At 42.5% G+C, this 19678-nt stretch overlaps 1 long non-coding RNA gene across 1 annotated transcript; it reads right to left on the reverse strand.

The window, feature by feature from the left end:
- Nucleotides 1-573: 573 nt before the first annotated feature.
- Nucleotides 574-10076, reverse strand: LOC114906846. Its single transcript, XR_003796548.1, has 3 exons — nt 9822-10076; nt 4517-4573; nt 574-1324 (listed from the first exon to the last, which is right to left on the reverse strand). It is a non-coding gene; the product is annotated as an uncharacterized LOC114906846 (long non-coding RNA).
- Nucleotides 10077-19678: the final 9602 nt, after the last annotated feature.

Genomic DNA, 19678 nt, shown 5'->3' on the forward strand with positions numbered 1-19678 from the left:
AATCAAGAAATGCTATAGTGGGCTTCCCTGGTGGCGCAGTGGTTTAGAGTCCGCCTGCCGATGCAGGGGACATGGGTTCGTGCCCCGGTCCGGGAAGATCCCACATGCCGCGGAGCAGCTGGACCCGTGAGCCATGGCCGCTGAGCCTGCGCGTCCGGAGCCTGTGCTCCGCAACGGGAGAGGCCACAACAGTGAGAGGCCCGTGTACCGCAAAAAAAAAAAGAATTTATTAAAGATTGTTATTCTATGTGAAAGCTTGTGGTCTGGGGACAGGCTTGCAATATCCATGCCCTTCCTTTATTCTGCCCAGTCTTCAAATGGAAGAAAACTATTCTATAGCCACACACCTTGCATCCTTTCAGTCTTGGGTTTTCCTGCAGGACCTTGAAGTTTATCTCCATCCTGTAAACCATAAATTCCCAGACGTCTTCTTTACTGTGGGCCTCTCGTCTCTCATCTCAACTTAGAGGCTCCATGTGGATATGAAAAGAAAATGTTGAACACTAGGAAGAAGGATGAAGCTGATGTGGCAGGAACTGCTGAAGGACACAGGTATGTGAACACCGACCGAGAACATGCTGCCCCCCGATGAAGGTTAGATACTTGACAGTGCTCACTGAGCTCTGAAGGCCAGTGCATTGGATGCAACTTTTGGAGAGTTGAAGTATCCTTGGAGAACACAGTGATGACAATTACAGCACTAAGCTGTTCTCTGCCTGGATTAACTGAAACTGTGGAATGAAACTAATGTGGTCCACCCGATACCGTGTATCCTCAGAGAGGAAGAAGTGAGCAGGTACTAGGAATGAGTGCTAGGTTGCAATAATAGAATCGGAAACTCTTTGTAGCTGTGAAAGACGGTAAAGATCTAAAAGAAAAAAAAAAACACTCTTCATGTTATAGGTAAGGAAATTAAGGACTCAGAGAAATGAAGCAACTTGTGCAACTAACAAGCAAAGTTAAGCTTTGAACCTAAATTGCTCAGCTGCCTGTCTACACACCCCGTGGCTTTTCCTGTAATACTGTTGCACCCTGTCGCAACAATACTGTACTGTCTTTTCTTTATTCCTTTCTTTAGAAATCTGTCATCAGTAAGGGTAAAGTCGTAGTCATCCGAAAATTTCTTTTAAATGACATGTTATTTATCATAACTCTAGTCATCTCAAAGAACTGACTGGTTTCTAATGGGAGCACCTAAGAATGGATCAAACTTACTTTTATGTGGGTCTTGGATCTAGGATGAGAACATTCTGGGGCCAGAAATAACATTAAACAGTAAATCGTGATTGCCTGGGACTTCATTTTCACACACGAGGCTCTTCACCTGCAATATACAACAAAGTTGGATCCAGCTGAAGGTGACGACAGCACGTAGCTACTACAGTACTTAGCCAACTAAACAACCACTTAGTCCTCAGCAAACGTAAATTTCCTTATGCTCTAATGGAGATGAACTCACTCTGATCCACTTAGGCTCATGGGGCAAACTGTGGCCGGGAAGCAGACAAAACTCACTGATCTTGGCTCAAAGCCTTCCTGGTGGGAGTCAAGACTAAGAGGGACTTTCACAGCTCCACTGAGTCTTCTGCTGAGATGACAATCCACGGGCACTTACAGGAAGGCTTCCAAATTATCTTTGAGTTTAAAATTGTCTTTGAGTTCCTAAGTATGGAGGTTCCTTAAAAAATTAAAAATAGAACTACCATATGACCCAGCAATCCCACTACTGGGCATATACCCTGAGAAAACCATAATTCAAAAAGAGTCATGTATCACAATGTTCATTGCAGCTCTATTTACAATAGCCAGGACATGGAAGCAACCTAAGTGTCCATTGAAAGATGAATGGCTAAAGAAGATGTGGCACGTATATACAATGGAATATTACTCAGCCATAAAAAGAAACGAAATTGAGTTATTTGTAATGAGGTGGATGGACCTAGAGTCTGTCATACAGAGTGAAGTAAGTCAGAAAGAGAAAAACAAATACCATATGCTAACATATATATATGGAATCTAAAAAAAAAAAAGAAAGGTCATGAAAAACCTAGGGGCAAGATGGAAATAAAGATGCAGACCTACTAGAGAATGGACTTGAGGACAAGGGGAGGGGGAAGGGTAAGCTGGGACAAAGTGAGAGAGTGGCATGGACATATATACACTACCAGATGTAAAATAGATAGCTAGTGGGAAGCAGCCACATAGCAGATGTGGAGATCAGCTCGGTGCTTTGTGATCAGCTAGAAGGGTGGGATAGGGAGGGTGGGAGGGAGGGAGACGCAAGAGGGAAGAGATATGGGGATATATGTATATGTATAACTGATTCACTTTGTTATAAAGCAGAAACTAACACATCATTGTAAAGCAATTATACTCCAATAAAAATGTTAAGAAAAAAATAAATTAATAAACAAAGCACCCATGAAGAAAAAGTTAAAAAAAAGTTGTCTTTGAGTTCCTAACCAATGAACAGGAAAGTATTTTGACTTATACCATCATCTTGTAAACCAAATCTGAGCAGGGGAAAGGGAACATGGCAGAATGACAGGCAAAGTGTGGTAATGGATTTGCATAGGTGTTGAGATATACGTGCGGAATTCACGATCTGACAGTGTGGGTAGAAAGAAGTTCTCACATATGCAGCCACGTGGTGGATGGGCACGCTAGGAAATTTGCAATATTACTATTGTTTAGGATATATATTTTATTTATTTATTTATTTATTTGGCTGCGCCGGGTCTAAGTTGCAGCAGGCGGGATCTAGTTTCCTGACCAGGGATCGAACCTGGGCCCCCTGCATTGGGAGATTGGAGTCTTAACCACTGGACCACCAAGGAAGTTCCCTAGGATATATTTTTAACTGATCCTTATAAAGGGAAATAACAGAAGAACCAGTGTGAGCTGTCTTAAAAGTATCCTTATGTTTCACATATACATGTAGCTTTCAATAATTTTTGACCCTGACACAGTGAGAAACAGGTCTTACATTGTGACTCAGAGTGTACAGACAAAAATATGTATGTATATAGTGATCCACATATAAAACTAAAAAAGCACATAATTTTTATATTTGAAAAACTTATATGTTAAAATACTATTCTTCCTACCTGCAAGCAAGACACTCTGATAAATCCATGATATTTATCTTGTATTCCACTTTATTCTATCTGACATTCTCTCAAAAATTGGTTGCCACCCACTAAACTAAATTCACAACCCTCTAATGGATGGTAACCTGCAATTTGGAAAACAGAAATATAGAGTATGATTCATTATCATTGTCAAGTCGAAAATTATTCACTTCTTCTGCTAAATTGGTCATATTGATCCTTTCTCTTTGCTATTCTTCACAATTCTGTTGCAGTCCCCTTCCCCAGATACATGTATCAGGGAGAAAAGATGCCTACATTCAGGATCAAATAATAGGACTGATGGGTAAGTGCAATTCTCCTCCACCTGGAGAACATCACATTTATAAATAATAATGCCTGCTATCTAAGGCTTCAGGAGAAGGGCCACTCTTATTCTCCATTGTTTTCATTATAGGAGCTTTGCTTGAAGCTAATCTTGCTGGAAGAAAGTCAAGTGTTTGGCATAGTGATGTGATGTGATGTGATGTGATTTATGGAGTCCAAAAATGTTCTGCAACCAATGCTAGGGCCTCTAAGTCCACAGTCCCTAAAAATGTTCAGAGAGTATTTAATCCAATAGCCATGGCATTTTCTGTAGATCATTATGCTCTTTGTGGAACTTTATGAAATAATGATACATTTCATGTATTCATATAAACTAAGAAAAATTTTACTAGCATAAATATATATATATGCAGCATAAGATATATATATATATCTCATATATATATGAGCATAAGAAACACAAACGTTGAACTAAACACAACTGGCTAGTTTGGGGTTAATTTGCTAGTTGATTATTCACGTTATTATAGTCTGGTGTATGTAACCCACATACCACTTGGCATGATAATTATATGGTAAATTTCCTTCAGTTACTACAAATGCTGGGGAGAGACTATTTAATGATATAACCCAAGAGGAGTCATAACATTCTTATTTTTGCCCAGTTTGACTGGTGGGGATTAGTCAGATGGATAGATGTTTTCAAGTTAGCCTCAGTTGGGTTGTTTTTCTTCTCACCAGAAAGAGTTGAATGGGATCCCTCCCATACCAGAGTTCAGATGTTGGCTGAGGCCAAAAGCCAGAGTGCTCTGCAGAGCAGAGAATGAGAAAAGCTTAAGAGCGTGGAGAGTGAGGAATTTAAAAAATAAAAAGAAGCATTGCCAGCCTAATCCTTAATCAGAAGTTGATATTATGTAGAACAGAAAGGAGGAAGCACGCTTTCTTAGATTAACCATTGATAAAGACAATAATTAGAGTGAACTTTGAGTTTTGCATAATTCCAAACTGAAAAATTTCTGCAAGTACAAATAAAATGCCTCTTCAAGACGTAGCACAATGTCTACCTACAGTAAGATTCTCCTTGAGTTTTTAATACTCACATCTTATCCTCAACGATTCATCAATTTAGATCCATTGGCTGGGCTTAACGATGCATTCTAAACGGGGAAAAAATAACATTGAAGTCAATGAGGAATGACATCGACCAAAATGCACATAGATTTATATTCATGTCTATGCCTGACTAGAGATAAATGTGTAAAAATGAAAACGTGAAGGAAAGTACCCAAATTGACACCGTTACACAGAATTAAATTACCATATTACACTGAACCCAGCATTGTAAGCAACATTATTATTTTTATGTCCACTAAGAAAGAAAAAGAAAAGAACTTGCCAATGAAACCATGACATGCCACTAACTGTACAATACATTCCAATTTCAAAAATGTTCAGAGGTGAATAAAAAATGCCTATCACAGAGCTGATGAACTGTGGCACTAAAAGTCACACTCAGCTGTACTAGCTGACCATAAATCCTGACTCTCCATGTGTCCAGAAAACTTTTTGTTTATTTTAAAAGTAGCTCTTATTGAGAAACTGTTGGTTGAATCAATGACTTCTTTCTAATTAATATAACAATGATGGCAATTTCAGTTGGTGCTTGAAAAGACAGAGAGCTAGGCCAGCATTCATCTTCAAGATCTGTAAATACACAGAGACTCGAATTCAAGGCAGTGTGCTTCACTGAAAACGTCCAAAGCAAGGAGAATGCTAATTCTCATGATTAGTTGGGTGGCTTTGGGCAAATCTCACATGTACTCCGGGTCTCCTTACTTATGAAAATTACGAGGTTGGACTAGAATCTCATTTCTAATTCATGTCTTATTTCCCAGTTCTGGTATTTTATGAATCTATGGTTCTGGGTTCATACTGTTTCATCACAATGGTCCAAATGTCAAGTTGAAATACAACCGATATGGAAAATTCTTTCAAGGGGTATATTTATATAATTTAATGCCTGAAAATATAACAGTCAGCTCTCCTGAGACAGTACAAGCCAGCTCCAAGCACAGCACTGCCTCATGCCTGCCCCAGGGTCTCGCCTTCACCCAGACCCTGCTCTCAGCTTCTCACTGTCTCATCGGCACTGGCATTTAGATGGCAGTACCGACGAAAGAGGAAAAGAAACCTAGGTTTTGAATGAGGAAAAGAGAAGAACAAAGACACAAAATCTAAACATAAACTAAATTGTCTAGAAGAGCATCGGCAACACACAGGCAGTACTGAAAGGAAAAGCTTTCAGATGTGAATGTAACCAAAGCCAGCTCACCTGGACACTCACCTGGACGCGGGGTTTACTAGTTCCTTGCGAAGAGTGGCCAGAGTCCGTGCCAGGTCCTATCCTACATGGAGAATCCAGAGCTACTCTCTGTCCAGGATGCTTAAATTACCTTTATACCATGTACTGACTTCTGGTTCTACAGCGTGTTCAGCTTATCAGTGAAATTGTGTGTCTTTATAAAATCCCTAGTTCTACAAACCCCCTGGAGATGGTGGCAGAAAAACACTTTGTTGGGAAGAACTGTCTCTGGCTATTTAAATCAAGATCCTAATACCCAGCTGGGGGGAAATGAAAAGAGTAAGCAGTAATCCTGACAGAATAACGCTGCAAAAATGCATATTTATCCTGGGATACGCACATTATCCATCACCTGTTTGGCAACAATTTGTCCCAGGCACCAAAAGGTAAAGAAAACAAGGGTAGAAGAAAAACAACACTGAAGACATTTGTATAAATGTTCTATGAATTCAGGAAATCTGCCTGCTTTACTCTTAGCGGGCAAACAATTTGGTGTCTATTGGATTTGGCCAAGGCATCATGTCCTGACGTGGTTTTCTGTGGATCACTGGTCTCATAAAAGACTAAGGGATTCCATGGTCAGATCAGTTTGGGAAACATTGTGTACCAGTACCACCAACCCCCCCCAGCACCCCCCCACACACACATACATTTGCATGGCAAAGTTATGAGAGTTCTTGAAGTGAGAAGACTGTCACACAGGTTTTACCAAATTTACTTGATCATCAAAAGTGCTTTGGGAGAGTTGAAGGCTGCTACCCAAAGACAGTATGCTATTTTGGAACATATCAATCTCTCCAGATTCAAGCTTCACAAGCCTTTGTTGGACCCTACCCCATGCCAGTCCTGTGCTAACACCTTCCTGGGAGCTCCTTTCATTCACTCACATCGTGATCCAAAGTAGCCCAGCAGAGAGCAATAGTCCTGGCCTTAGTGCATCCTGAAAGAAGGCGGCAGTGGGCAGGCAATCTTTAATCCATGCAACATGTAAGAATTATCCTGAAACTTGACATGACGCTCAGAGTAAAGCTGGAGGGAAGACAGGCACCTATGCGTGGCAGTCAGAAGTATGGGATGATCACAAGGGAGGGCAAGACAGACTCAGAAATGGAGAATAAAAAAGAGGAAAAGAAACAAGATGTAAAAGGACCCTCACCTGAAGCTCTCTATGGTAATTAGGTAAATAAACAGCTATCTGACATTTACAAAGAAACTCCCTCCAACGTGCACACTAGTCATCCAATAAAGGCACGCCGCATCTTATTCCCAAAGTGTCTGAAACAAGACTTATTTAAGAGACAAAAGCAACAAGCAATCTGGAATGGCAGCTTCTCAGGAACTAAAGGAGTGCCAATCACTCCTTCTTATTTCCACAACCCGCCTCTCTTTGTGTATCCTCACAAACGTGTGAATTACCTCCTACCATACACTTCTGTTTTTCATTTAATAATAAGCAGCTATTCTAGGTAGTTGAATGGAAGCCAGTCTCCCTGCTCTAACATGGTGATTATGTCAAAGAGAGAGAGAGAAAATAGTGTCTTCTGGCTTCAGAGGCTTAAAGGAAAATATAACTAACACCCAAAAGTCCCAGAGGGGCTGCATCTCAGGATTTAGCTCTGTGGAGAATTCACAGCAATGAGTACCTCCCATACCACTGCCTGTGCTCTGAGACCTAATGACAAGGGGTCAGCAGAACACTGGGCTTAGTGCTTTTAGTCCCAGAGCCCCAGAGAAAGTAGGCTGTACTTAGTGGAAAAATCAGGTTATCAGGGCTTCCCTGGAGGCAGAGTGGTTGAGAGTCCGCCTGCCGATGCAGGGGACATGGGTTCGTGCCCCGGTCCGGGAAGATCCCACATGCCGCGGAGCGGCTGGGCCCGTGAGCCATGGCCGTTGAGCCTGCACGTCGGAGCCTGTGCTCCGCAACGGGAGAGGCCACAACAGTGAGAGGTCCACGTACCACAAAAAAAAAAAAAAAAAAATCAGGTTATCATTAACTAGGAGGTGGACACAGAAGGACATTTCTCTGTCCCCAGCATCCAGCAGAGCATAAGATGTATAATAGACACTCAGTAAACATTTGTTGGATAAATGAATAAAGGTGTGAATGATGCCAGCTTCTGAACTTTTTGTTTTAAAATCACAAGGCAACTTTCCTATTTTAGGAGAGCAGATGAGCATATCTGCAATGCTAGATCATTTTGGAACCTGGTAAATTAAGTAGAAATGCACCCAGCCTAATGGACCTCCTCTTTGTTATACTACATCCTTATGTAAAAAAGGATTGTGAGGTCTCATCTAGATTCAGTAGGAAACAGCATACTGCCAGATTAGTGATGACGTGACAGTGCAAGTGTCTTTCCACGCTGTCTCCACAAAGTCGGAAATCACAAAACACTGCTTCCCTGGACAGACCCAGAAGATGCTGGCTGTTCTTAAACACCATCTTCTATTTGTCCCGTCTTTGTACCTGGAGCTGAGTTTCTGAGTTGGAATTCAAAAATACAGTTAGGCTTCCTGGGTCCTGGAGCATATTTCTGATACTAGATGCTAGGTGGAGTGGGGGCAGATGACTCAAGCAGACTGAGGCCCTCCCCACCTGTCTGAACACGCTGAGTAAGGGCTCGTAGCAGGACTCTCAAAGAAAATAATAGGAAATACAGCCTGGGAACTGTAACCACAGTCAGGCAGAAAGGAATGCATGGAAAAGTATGACCTCTCAAACCTCTTCATGCAAAACACTCTGAGGTGAGCTGGATGGGAATGCTTGTAAACAAAGTGGATACTTTCCCAAAGTGTTCCGCTCCACTGAACTGCACCCCAAGGTGAGAGAGAGGACCTATTATCACTCGTTTGCTAATCTTTTAGACAGCACCTCACGGCATACTCCTTGGCCAATCCCACTGATGGGAAGGACCAATTCAGAAAGGTTAACTGGAGGGTAAGGAAGTTAAGAGTTAGGTGATCCACATTTTGGAGGGGTGTGTGTGTGTCTTTTGCTCACCTCAGCCTAATTTCCTGTCTACCCCACTAGTGTAATTAGGACAGATTATACAGCCAGATGGCCGAACAAGTTGTTTGTGTGTTTCTGGCCTCGTTAATAGAATGTATTCAGTCTCTCTTATGGGTTCTCCCTTGCCATGGATGAGCTGTTTCATGAAGAGCCTTGGGGGAAAAGAAAGATATGAAGGATCTTCTATAATGAGAAACATCTCATCCTCGGTTATTTTAGATGGCATCCAGCCAGTGTCTTTGTAGCTCAATATCTTCTCTGAGAATTGCAGTCTGGATTCAAATTCTGATAAGTTTGAATAATCACATCACCTCAGAGTTGGAAAGCTTCCAGCATGTCACCAGCTATCTTGATACTCATATGATGTTAAAGAAATTGATAGGACGAGCAATTGCCCTGCTCCATGAAGAAAGCTCTCTGGAGGGCCGACACTAAAAAAAAAATAGCATCTTAAGACGCCCATTTTAGAGCTCCCACAATTGTCCTCAGAGTTTAAGGAACATAGACCATCAAATGGCATAATATTGGCTACTCAAAATGAGAGGAGATAGGTTTCAGCAGTAAGTGGAGGAAATGTTTCCCTTTACGTTGATATAAGGAGAGCTTTGTCAACCCCACTAAAAGAAGAGACTATTAAAGCATGCTTCATAAAAAAAAAAAAAATCTAGCTTTACACTCAGCCTGAAGGAAGGGATTGAAAACTAGTTTGCTCATGCAATTTATCAAGTAAGTGGGACTATTGGAGAACAGAGAATCTAACTGCCTAACAAAGTGCTTTGCATTTTCACCCCTAGAAGTGAGCAATTTAGAGCCTGACAAATGACTTTTTAGAGAAAAACAAATGTAAAAGAGACTGAGGAAATACTCCAAACTTGAGTTAGCCAATCTCTAAATAATGGTAGGGAAGGTTCCCGCAGAAGCAAGCATTCCAGAAAGTAGCATCATAAATCACACATTTTCCCCATTCTGGAATATGTCTAACAACAATCCTGCCTTCAGCAGGAAAAGGCGTTGGCATGGCGTGTGTACTCACAGCATTCAGGAGATCCAGCAGCCCTGCAGGAGGGTCGGCGCTGGGCTCCCCACCACTGTGCCCCACCATCACTGGTGCTGGCTCTGGAACCTCCCAAGGTTCCCGTCAGTGGCTGGGATCTGTCTTGTCCATATTTGAAAGGATGTCCAGGAGGCCCCAGTGTAAACCAGCCGCCGTGGTGAGAAGCCGATGGGAGAACTGTAAACCTGCCCTGAGCTTCAAGGCTTGTGTAAGTCTGTGATTCACTGCACAGTGGGTCCGTCAAACAAGTCTAAGAGAAATTACAGGTTTCTCTCATCTGAAGCAAATTCATTAAAATGAGTCACTTGTTTGTCTTTTCATTCCTCCTCTTTATCTCAGATGACCACGTGAGACTCTGCTGCACCTACTGCACTGGGGTAATTAGAACGCAGGGGGTAAAATGCCAGGCTGTGTCACTTGTTGATTTTAACAGGCGACCGCATTTTTGCCTGTACTGATGTTGAACTTGGAAAACACTGACTAGGATACTGATCAGTACATCGTGATCCAATCCCTACCTTAACACCGAAGGTATTTTTGTTTTATTTTTTAATGACTGGCCCAAGGAGTTCTTACTGAGCCTCTACGTTGGTGCACAGCCGTGGGGAATTCAGATATGGAATTCCACTTGAGGGAAACTTCCCTTGATCTGACTTGGGACAGGGTAGCCAGTTGTATTGTCCTTCTCACCCCCACATAGTCCCACACATCCCAATTCTAGTGTCTCCCCTTTACTACCTACCTTCCTGGCCCCCCAAATTCCAAGGCAAACCTCCATTTGAATATTACCAGAGATGTTGGCATGAAGGAGAAATAAGTGAAAGGAGTTTTGTTACGTCTTTTGTAGCCATGAGGCTCGAGGAGGCGATGTTGTGGAAATAGGTCATTCCATTTTGGTCACCAGTTAAGTATTGTGTCATTTGGAAATTAAAAAAGCCAGTATCATCAAACCTTTGGTTGTGTCATCAAAGGACTTTATTAAACATATTAAACATATTCTATGTGCAAAGCACCTTGCTCTGCTCTTTGGACATACAAAAGTGAGTGACATAGTGAGTAACAAGAGTAATTCTGTCCCCAAAGGTTTACAGTCTTACCTGGGAAAGAAAATACATGCACACAAAAAAGCTAAAAGTAAGTAAACAATATTACACAGTAAATACTGACTCTACAGTGAATGGCACAGATGATAAATATTGCAGGAAATCAGTGGGGAGAGTCAGCACTTCTGGTTGGACAGGTCAGGGAAGACTTCACAGAGAAGGCAAAAAGTGACGCAGAGCTCGGAGTGCCCTGAATATATGTACACTCTCTGACATACACTGTTTCCAGGGCAGGGAACCATATATCACAACTCTGGAAACATTGAATGAAGAGATCCTTCCACACATTTTGCTGGCTGGTAGCCCTGATGAAAGAGACTGAACCCAACACTTAACACTTTCGTTTAGCTGTCAATGAACAGCTCCATGAGAGTGTCTCATCCAAACTCAGGCCAAAGGTCATGGCTGTGTGTTTGGTTGTGTGTGTGTGTGCGTGTGTGTGTGTTTGTGGGTGTGTGCATGAATTCACAGGTACTCTAATAAAAACAGCTAACATTTTAATGGCCAATTATTATTTGCCAAGTACTAGTCTAAGTATTTTACCTACACTTATTCATTTAAACTTTACAACAACCCTGTGAGGTAAGCTCCATTTTCCTCAGTTTCTGGTTGGGAAAACCAAAGTCCCAGAAATTCAAATAACTCTCCCGAGGATTATCAAGTACTAGGTGCTCTACCCAAGAATCTGCCTTAGACACTGTTACCACCAGTTTCTCCTTGAGCCACCTGACCAAGTCACTTCCTTGGTGAGGTGTGAACGGGACATTGCGTCTGTCTCCGCCCTGGGTCTTCCATGGTCAGCCTGATCTGTGCAGTTCCTTGACACCTTTCAGAATGGGGCAGACTGGGCTGTGGGTAGCAGGAGAGAAGGCTCAGCTTCTTCAAGGGATTCCCAGATGATTCCAGAGTTTCTCTGTTAGCATCCATGAGCCTTTCTTAATTAATAATAATCCCAAGATAGAGCGTCTTTCCCGCCATCTTCTCTTAAGGAGTGAGTACGTCTGAGCAGAGTGTGTTTGCATACTAGATGTGATTGCTCAATGCACAATACAGATGAAAGGCCAACCCCTCTCTCTACCTCTCTCTCTGTCTGTCTGTCTCGTGTTCAGTGTTCCCATCTGTAAAACAAGGCAATTGGGCTCAGTCTTTTCTAAAGTTTTTTCAGAGTTAAAATCCTGTAACCATTTAGCTCCATGGGATTCCATCTTCATTTCAATATGTTGACTCAGGATAAACGACATTTCTTCGTACTGAAATCTCTGCATTGAGAAAACCAGGACTGTGCCCATCCCATTCTCTTCCCTTGAAGAGACCCTATGGAGATACTGGGAAATGTGAAATTAACACTTCTTCCTGACTTCATTTGAAAAGGGTGCAATTGTTGTCCAAAGATGAGGAATCCACTCAAGATGACTCATTCTCCCGGTTTGTATATTTTTCTACCTGCTGATTACTATACTTTTGCTTTCTCAAACTCTCCTACTTAGAGGAAGTTTTTTGTCGTTAAAAAAGTGAGAGAGAGACCCTACTCATTCACAAAATGAGTCTCCCTTTCCCATTTGTAATATTACATCATTAATACTGGGTTCTTGGTAGGATAATTAGGGGCTACCCATTGCCCCTTTTCCTTTACCCACTAATTTTCTTCTGTTACATCTGCCTGTGTGCTGGCTTTATAAAGGAGCTGCTGCTTCTTTTTTTTTTTTCTAGAAGGGTTTTTACCTATAATACTGCCTTCCTATCAGGTGGCTCCTGATTTGAATGTTGAATTTGTTCACATACAATGTTAAGGAAATGAGTAGCTCTCTACTGGAAATATAATATTTCTCCTTCCTCATCACAGGTTTCAAAACACCATATTGTTGGTAGGGGTTAATTGTACATAGTCAGCCTTGGTGGCTCCTTGGTCTTGAGGTGAAAGTCCAGGACTGGAAGCCAGCAGACTTGGGTTTCTACCTCTGGCTCAAGTCTTGATTAGCTGTTACCCATTACTCCAGGCTTCAGTCTCCTTAACTTAAAATAAACACATTTCTGGCTCAAAAGCTCTGTGCTTTTTGCTTGACTCGCAGCCAAAGAAGTTGCATCTAAGCCCAAGCCAGGCTGACCATGCAATCAATTTAAATTTGGAAGAGTTTAACATACTGGCTCTTGGATTCCTTTTGCCAGAAGAACCAGCAATGACCTACTTAGAGTCGGCCCAACTGTTGGTGACTATTCATGAGGGCCTTCCCTCAGCAACCCACAGAATCCAGCCAGCTGACATCCCAGGCCACCACTGCCAAGCTGAGCCAGAGCTCGCTTCCTGGGGATACACGTGATTCCAGCAGCAATGGAGCTAGAGACCCTGGCAAGACCAAGGTTCTGCTGTCCCCCTGTGGAAACCCAGCATGGCATCTATAGATGTTGACAGTGGGTAGGGGAGAAACCTTAGCAGCACAGAATAGCTTAGACAGGGGGCTTCCATCCTCTCCGCACTTCATGCCCTCCTCCATCAGCACCACTGAGAGGGAAGCTTCCTTCATACTCCCCAGAGACAAGAAGACAGGAATCTGCGCATTTCTCCCGGGGGCCCTGCGCTCCTGAAATGTATGACCTGGTCAAGAACAGACAATCACAGCTTTAATGTACAAGCAGCAAGATCCAAAAACCTCGTGACAACTGCGTCGTGGATTCACTCTTTCTTGAACAATAAGCCCCTTTGGGTAGAACCCCCTTGGCAAATGGTGAGTCCCTTCCCTTTAAGTCACTCTGGAATCCAAGGAACAGCTTTGTTCTCTCATCCGCAAATGCTGAGTTACAAACCTTGTCTCTCTGCAAGCTGGACCACGTCCTTTCCTCTTGGAAAAAGACCTCTTTTTTGTACAAGGCCCTTTTTTGTACAAGGGTTGCTGCAGAAGGTCTCAGCCACAGAGGCTGCTGGAGCCGGATGTACTGGGGTCGGGGAGGAAGGTTTTCTCTACAGCTCTCTGTCTCTGTCACTCTATGTGTCTCTGTGTGTGTTGCTCTCTCTGTTTCTTTCTGTATTTCTCTGGGTCTCTCTCTGTAACCCTCAGCCTCTCTCTGCATCTCTCTGTCTCACTGTGAAGGTGGAGGTCCCAGCGTGGGTGTCTCCATCTCCCTGTCTGGTCTTCTCTCGCTAGATCTAGAGGGAAACGGAGATAGAGGATTGGAAGACTTGGCTGCGCATGTCTGGGTATCTGGTGGCTCTCTTCCAACTCTGAGTTGCCATGCCATGTCGCTAAGTGCCCCTGTCTGTTTCACCCTGTGGTTCCCTTCCCTCTGTTTCTCTCTGTCTCAGACCCTCCTGCAAATGTAAATTAACTTCTACAGTATCTCCAAGGTCTCACATGGATAGTGTGTAGCATAATTCCTTGATCTTTTAACACTGGGGAAGAGAGGGGGCAACAGTGGGAAATTGGGGGATGTTGTTGATATCACGGAGGATGTCCTGGGGATGGAGAACTTAAGGGGAGGAAAAGAGGGAGCAGCTGGGTAGCGCTAGCTCATCTGCTCACTCCCCTCTCAAATACACTCAGGCTGATTTACACGCATCCTTGGACAGGCCTGACTGTTTTGCAGGGACAATAAAAATTTCAGAAGTCCAAGAATTAGAAGTGTGAATACATCTCTAACCGGAGCTAGGTGAGAGTAGGTTGCATGAGAAGAATCCTTTCAACCAAGAAAAAATCATTTCTGATTAGAATTAATCAAATTGTGATTTTGTTGAAAGAAATATCACATACAGGCCATGTATATGGGGTCGCCTTTGCTTTGTACTCACCTCCCAAGTTAGGAGTATAGCCTGGTTTGCTAGATTGGCCCTTTGGTGGGGTGACGAGAAAAATCAGAAGAAATGTCCTGTGGAAGACAAAAGGATAACTGGATTTGTCGTTAGTAGTCTGTTTTCGATGATCACAATTAGTCAAAGCACATGGAGAATTATTTCGCTAAGCACAGTATATAGGCTTTGTGAAAAAAGTCAGACAGAGAAAGACAAATGCTGTATGTTATCACTTATATGTGGAATCTAAAAAATAAAAACAAATCAGTGAATATAACAAAAAAGAAACAGACTCACAGATATAGAGAAGAAACTAGTAGTTACCAGTGGGGGGAGGGGCAAGATAGGGGTAGGAGATTAAGAGGTACAAACTACTGGGTATAAAATAAGCTATGAGAATATATTGTACAGCAAGAGGAATATAGCCATTATTTTGTAATAACTTTAAATGGGGGTGTGATCTATAAAAATACTGAATCACTCTGCTATACACCTGAAACATGATATTGTATATCAACTATATCTCAATTTTTTTAAAAAAGCATATGGAGAATTGTGACCTACAGCAGTTTATTTCACGCTTTTACTTCATCCTTCTCCTTTTTTATTTTAGAACCACTGACCACATGGGAACTGGTGTGAGAGATCCTCCTCTTCCCTGGCAGAGCCTGGATCCCTCTCCTGAAGGAGTCTAGTTTGGGAGGGAGGTGGGGAGAAGGCAGTTGAGTACCATGGAGAGAGAGAGAAACAGGAAAAGGACTCCTAGTCCTTGAAATTCTCAACAGTACCATCATCCCTTTGTGATGCCCCTGGGTCTAAAGTATCCTTGTGTTTCAGGTCTATGCTGTGGATTGGAAATATATTAACTCACTGAAGGAATTATTACCACGTGAGCATAGATTCATTCATCACATCGGATAGAAAATGAACGCAGACAAGTACGTTTATTATCCTAGCTTTGGGGAACTGGAAATGACACTTCCCAGGCAGGCACCCCAAGGAGAAAGAGTTAAATCTGGACTGTAGGAGATGGTGACCTAGAAGTCAGAGACCTACAAAGTAGGAGAGGAGAAGAGAGATGATAGCCTGCTTCCTCTGAGTAGGGCTAAAAACACTGACTTGCAATGGCTACAGCTAGTGGACAGAGTGAAGGAAGGATTGCAAGAAGTTAGGACAAATTTGCCTAGAACCCAGACCAGTGGTTCTTTTTTTTTGCGGTACGCGGGCCTCTCACTGTTGTGGCCTCTCCCGTTGCGGAGCACAGGCTCCGGCCGCGCAGGCTCAGCGGCCATGGCTCGCGAGATTCTCCCGGACCGGGGCACGAACCCGTGTCCCCTGCATCGGCAGGCGGACTCTCAACCACTGCGCCACCAGGGAAGCCCCTAAGCTAGGTCTCTTTCAATCAATTCATCACTTGCTCCTTCTCTTCTTCCTTCCGCCTCAGGGATGATATCCTGGCATCAGAAGAGAGGCATGCAAGGATGTGACACCAGCCACGCCAGAGATGCACAACCACGTCTTTGGACGTCTGTGCTCAGCCCCGCTTGGCCCACACTGAAACATCTGTGTCCCACTCTCCTCTCCGGTAGCCAGGTCCACAGATATCACACTGACTCTTTTCTCAAGGGCCAAAGACTGTCCCGATCATGCCTCATGCCTGCAACTTCACAGGGGCATGGGAAACTGCCCCTTCTTCTCCGCGTGTTCTTCCTCCTCTCCCTGCTCTGGTTCGTTCAGAAATCACAGAGTCTTCCTCTTTCTGAAAGTCCAGTTCTTGCTCGAGGAAGCCCAGCTCTCTTCTTGGAACCAGCTGGAACATGTCATCATGCAGCTGTTTTGTATCAGCGTCACGCATCCCTGCTTCCCCTCACCAATACCGTCCCCCCCTGCCCCGGAGCACAGACTGCCTAGTCATTGGTGACCCAATGCCCGTAGAGGGGACAGGACCTCCTGTGGGTGGCTCAGGGTGCAAGGAAGGCTGAAATAGGAGGTCCACAGCATGAGGGACCATCACAATAGGTGACCATGCCCGAGCTGGCACAACAGCGATGGTGCCACTCTCTTCCAGCTATAAGACAATTTGTGGCTGCGTAAGACTCAGAATTCTTGCCAGATCCTTGGCAAGAAGCAGTCCCTTCAAAGAGAAGACTGAGATAGAATTTCCTACAAGACAATTGTGCGCGGAGGTATGACTCAGAGCCTACTCGCTGATTTAGAGAATTTCTTTATGGAAATGTGAAATTTTAAAGACCGGATGTTTATGATGGTGGAAAATGTATACCCGCTACAACCGGAACATTATGCCTAGACATGACCGTCATGAATGGTATTTATTCCTATACATGATTTAATGCATAGCAACTTGTAAGGGCTACTTCAATACGGACAAAGTTTTGGGTTTTGTTATCAAGTATATTCCATTTGCATTTTGCTATACAAAACCTTCAAACTAACGAAGAATAAGTCTCCATCATTCCATTCTTTGAAAACAATGACATAATTTGAAAAATAGCTAAAATAGGAAATAATGGCTTTGGCTTATCAACAGTCAGATATTCTCAAATGTAGCGGTTAAGGACTCAATTTGCATTTCTATTGGAGGAACACACTGGACACCTATTACTACTACTACTATCACTATTACTATCATTAATCATTTTGCCTAGCTGACCCCTTACCCTGCCCACGCTTTTCTGGAAACCGCCTACGTCTTCCGGGTTTACCATGCATGCAGCGATGCTGAACGATGGGCCTGTCCGGAGCTGACTGGGTTAGGGGAAGGCAGCTGACCCAAGCTGGGTTGACCAGTCGTCATCCCAGGAATTTTCAGGAAAGAAATGGGACTCACTCTCTTCTAGAGAAGATGAAAAAGATAGCGGCCCACAGCAGTAATTTCCAACTTTACACATTAGGATTAGCAGAGGAGCTTTTTTTTTTTTTTTTTTTAATTACCAAGGTCTGGTTGTCCATGTCCAGAGCCACTGAATCAGAATTTCTGGCAGTAAGGCTCAGACACTAATATTTTCCCCAAACTTTTAATTTTGAATAATTTCATTGCTACTGAAAAGTTGAAAGAATAGTACCGTGAACCCTACATACCCTTCACCTAGATTGCACTATTTGTTAACATTTAGGGATGTGTGGGCTTTTTTTTTAAACTCTCAAGTGATATTACTATAATGGAATTGAGAACAACCCAACTACAGAAAGAAAAATAGCACCAAATGGAGTAGAAACACCAAGAAAAACAGAGGTTATAAAGAGCATCCTGGTGGTACTCTTTATAATCCTGTATTTACAAGATCCTGTATTTCATGCCCTGGGTTCTATGAGATACCCCAGTGCCATCATCATAAAATCACCTTCAGGGCTTAAAGTAGTGCGACTTAGGAGTTTGTTTACTGCAGTCAAAAGATTCAGGAATAATATGCAGAGGTGATAAAATTCTATAACCTCATCCCTAAATTAAAAACAACACAACAGAGGGTTTATTGACTTGAGAGATCAAGATTACATTAAGAGGAATATATTTTAAAAAAAACAGAAGCCATGCATTCCCAAGAGAGTGGGATTCAAGAAAGTAGACCATATGTTAAACTGTGGCTTTGTGGAAGCGTGTAGCCACTGTGTTCTAACGTAGATTGTTTTGCCGCTGGTGAATTAAGTCAAATCTTGCACAAAGCAGGCGCCTTACCAGGGGATTGGGGTGGGGAGGGATGAGAGTGGTTTGCCCCAGTGGGGAGGAGTATTTTATTACCGATGTGGTTTAGAATCACCAGAACTTGCTCACAATAGAAGTACTATAAGTTAGTTCTATTTTTTTAGACATATTTAGAAATATGATTGTCTATAGACACTACTCCCCGTTATTGGTTATTGCCTGGACCCAGGCAAAACACTTCCACTCCCAACCCCTGTGCCTCTGCTCCCATGTGCAATTCTAGAAACACCAGGCAGTCACCAGGCTTAGAGCTGTCCCCTGATCTCATCATATTTGAATAAGAGGCTTGGTTTCTGTTTAAAAATTTCATTTATTGGGTAAAAAGACAATGATGCCATAACTCTTTATCATGTAAATACTTTTGGAAAGGGATTTGGGTCTGTATGATCTTAGGATACAATCCCTAAAGACAGAAAATAGTTTTTGCTGTCTTTTAAGTTTTGCAATTTTTAAGACTAAACATTTGCCCAGAAATGTACCTGAAATCATTTCTGCGAGCTACAAATAAGCTGATTTTTCCAAACTGTAAGAATATGCATGAACTTTGTAGGGAAAATTTAATAAATCCAAATAAGGTGAGGTCCATTCAAGCCTCACTCTTTAATCTGCAAGTTTACTTTAGAGGGGAAAAACTCAAAATTCAAAGGATAAAAGTTTCTAAGCAGAACTAAACTTTCAAAATTCACACTCAACAAATACTGACAAAGAATCCTTCAGAAAAAAGGAAGGGATAGAGATAAGCATCAATTCCAACAATATTTTAAGGAAGGACATGGAAGGAAATGGACAGGGAGACGTCTATGTGTCCTCCCCCACCCTCCCCGTGCAAAGAACAACGCAAGGCAGACAAGCTTATGAGCCAAGAAAAATCTCTCCAAAGTTTATATTCCTCCTGAGGAAAATAATGTCCAAGATCAGGAATTCTTAATGCCATAGGTTAGTATTGGAAGTGCAGGATTTGTGTGTGTGTGTGTATCTGTGCATGTGAAGGTGTAAAAATATTCCTCTGTATTCAAGGAGACTTTAAAGCTGGTGATGACTTGATAATAAGTCAAAATGATAGATAAAACATTACAAAGTGTGATGAGGGAAAATAATGGTTAGAAAAGTGAATTAGTTCTGTAGTTGTACTTAATCACTTTCAGGTCATGAGAAGAAGAAAATAATTCCTTTAAAGATTCCAGTTTCCTGGACTCTGATATTTGCATGGGATCAGAGAAGCAGAGAGTAA

This window comes from Monodon monoceros, unplaced genomic scaffold (assembly GCF_005190385.1).
Source record: "Monodon monoceros isolate NGI ecotype Baffin Bay Population unplaced genomic scaffold, NGI_Narwhal_1 Super_Scaffold_3, whole genome shotgun sequence".
Taxonomy (NCBI): Eukaryota; Metazoa; Chordata; class Mammalia; order Artiodactyla; family Monodontidae; genus Monodon; species Monodon monoceros.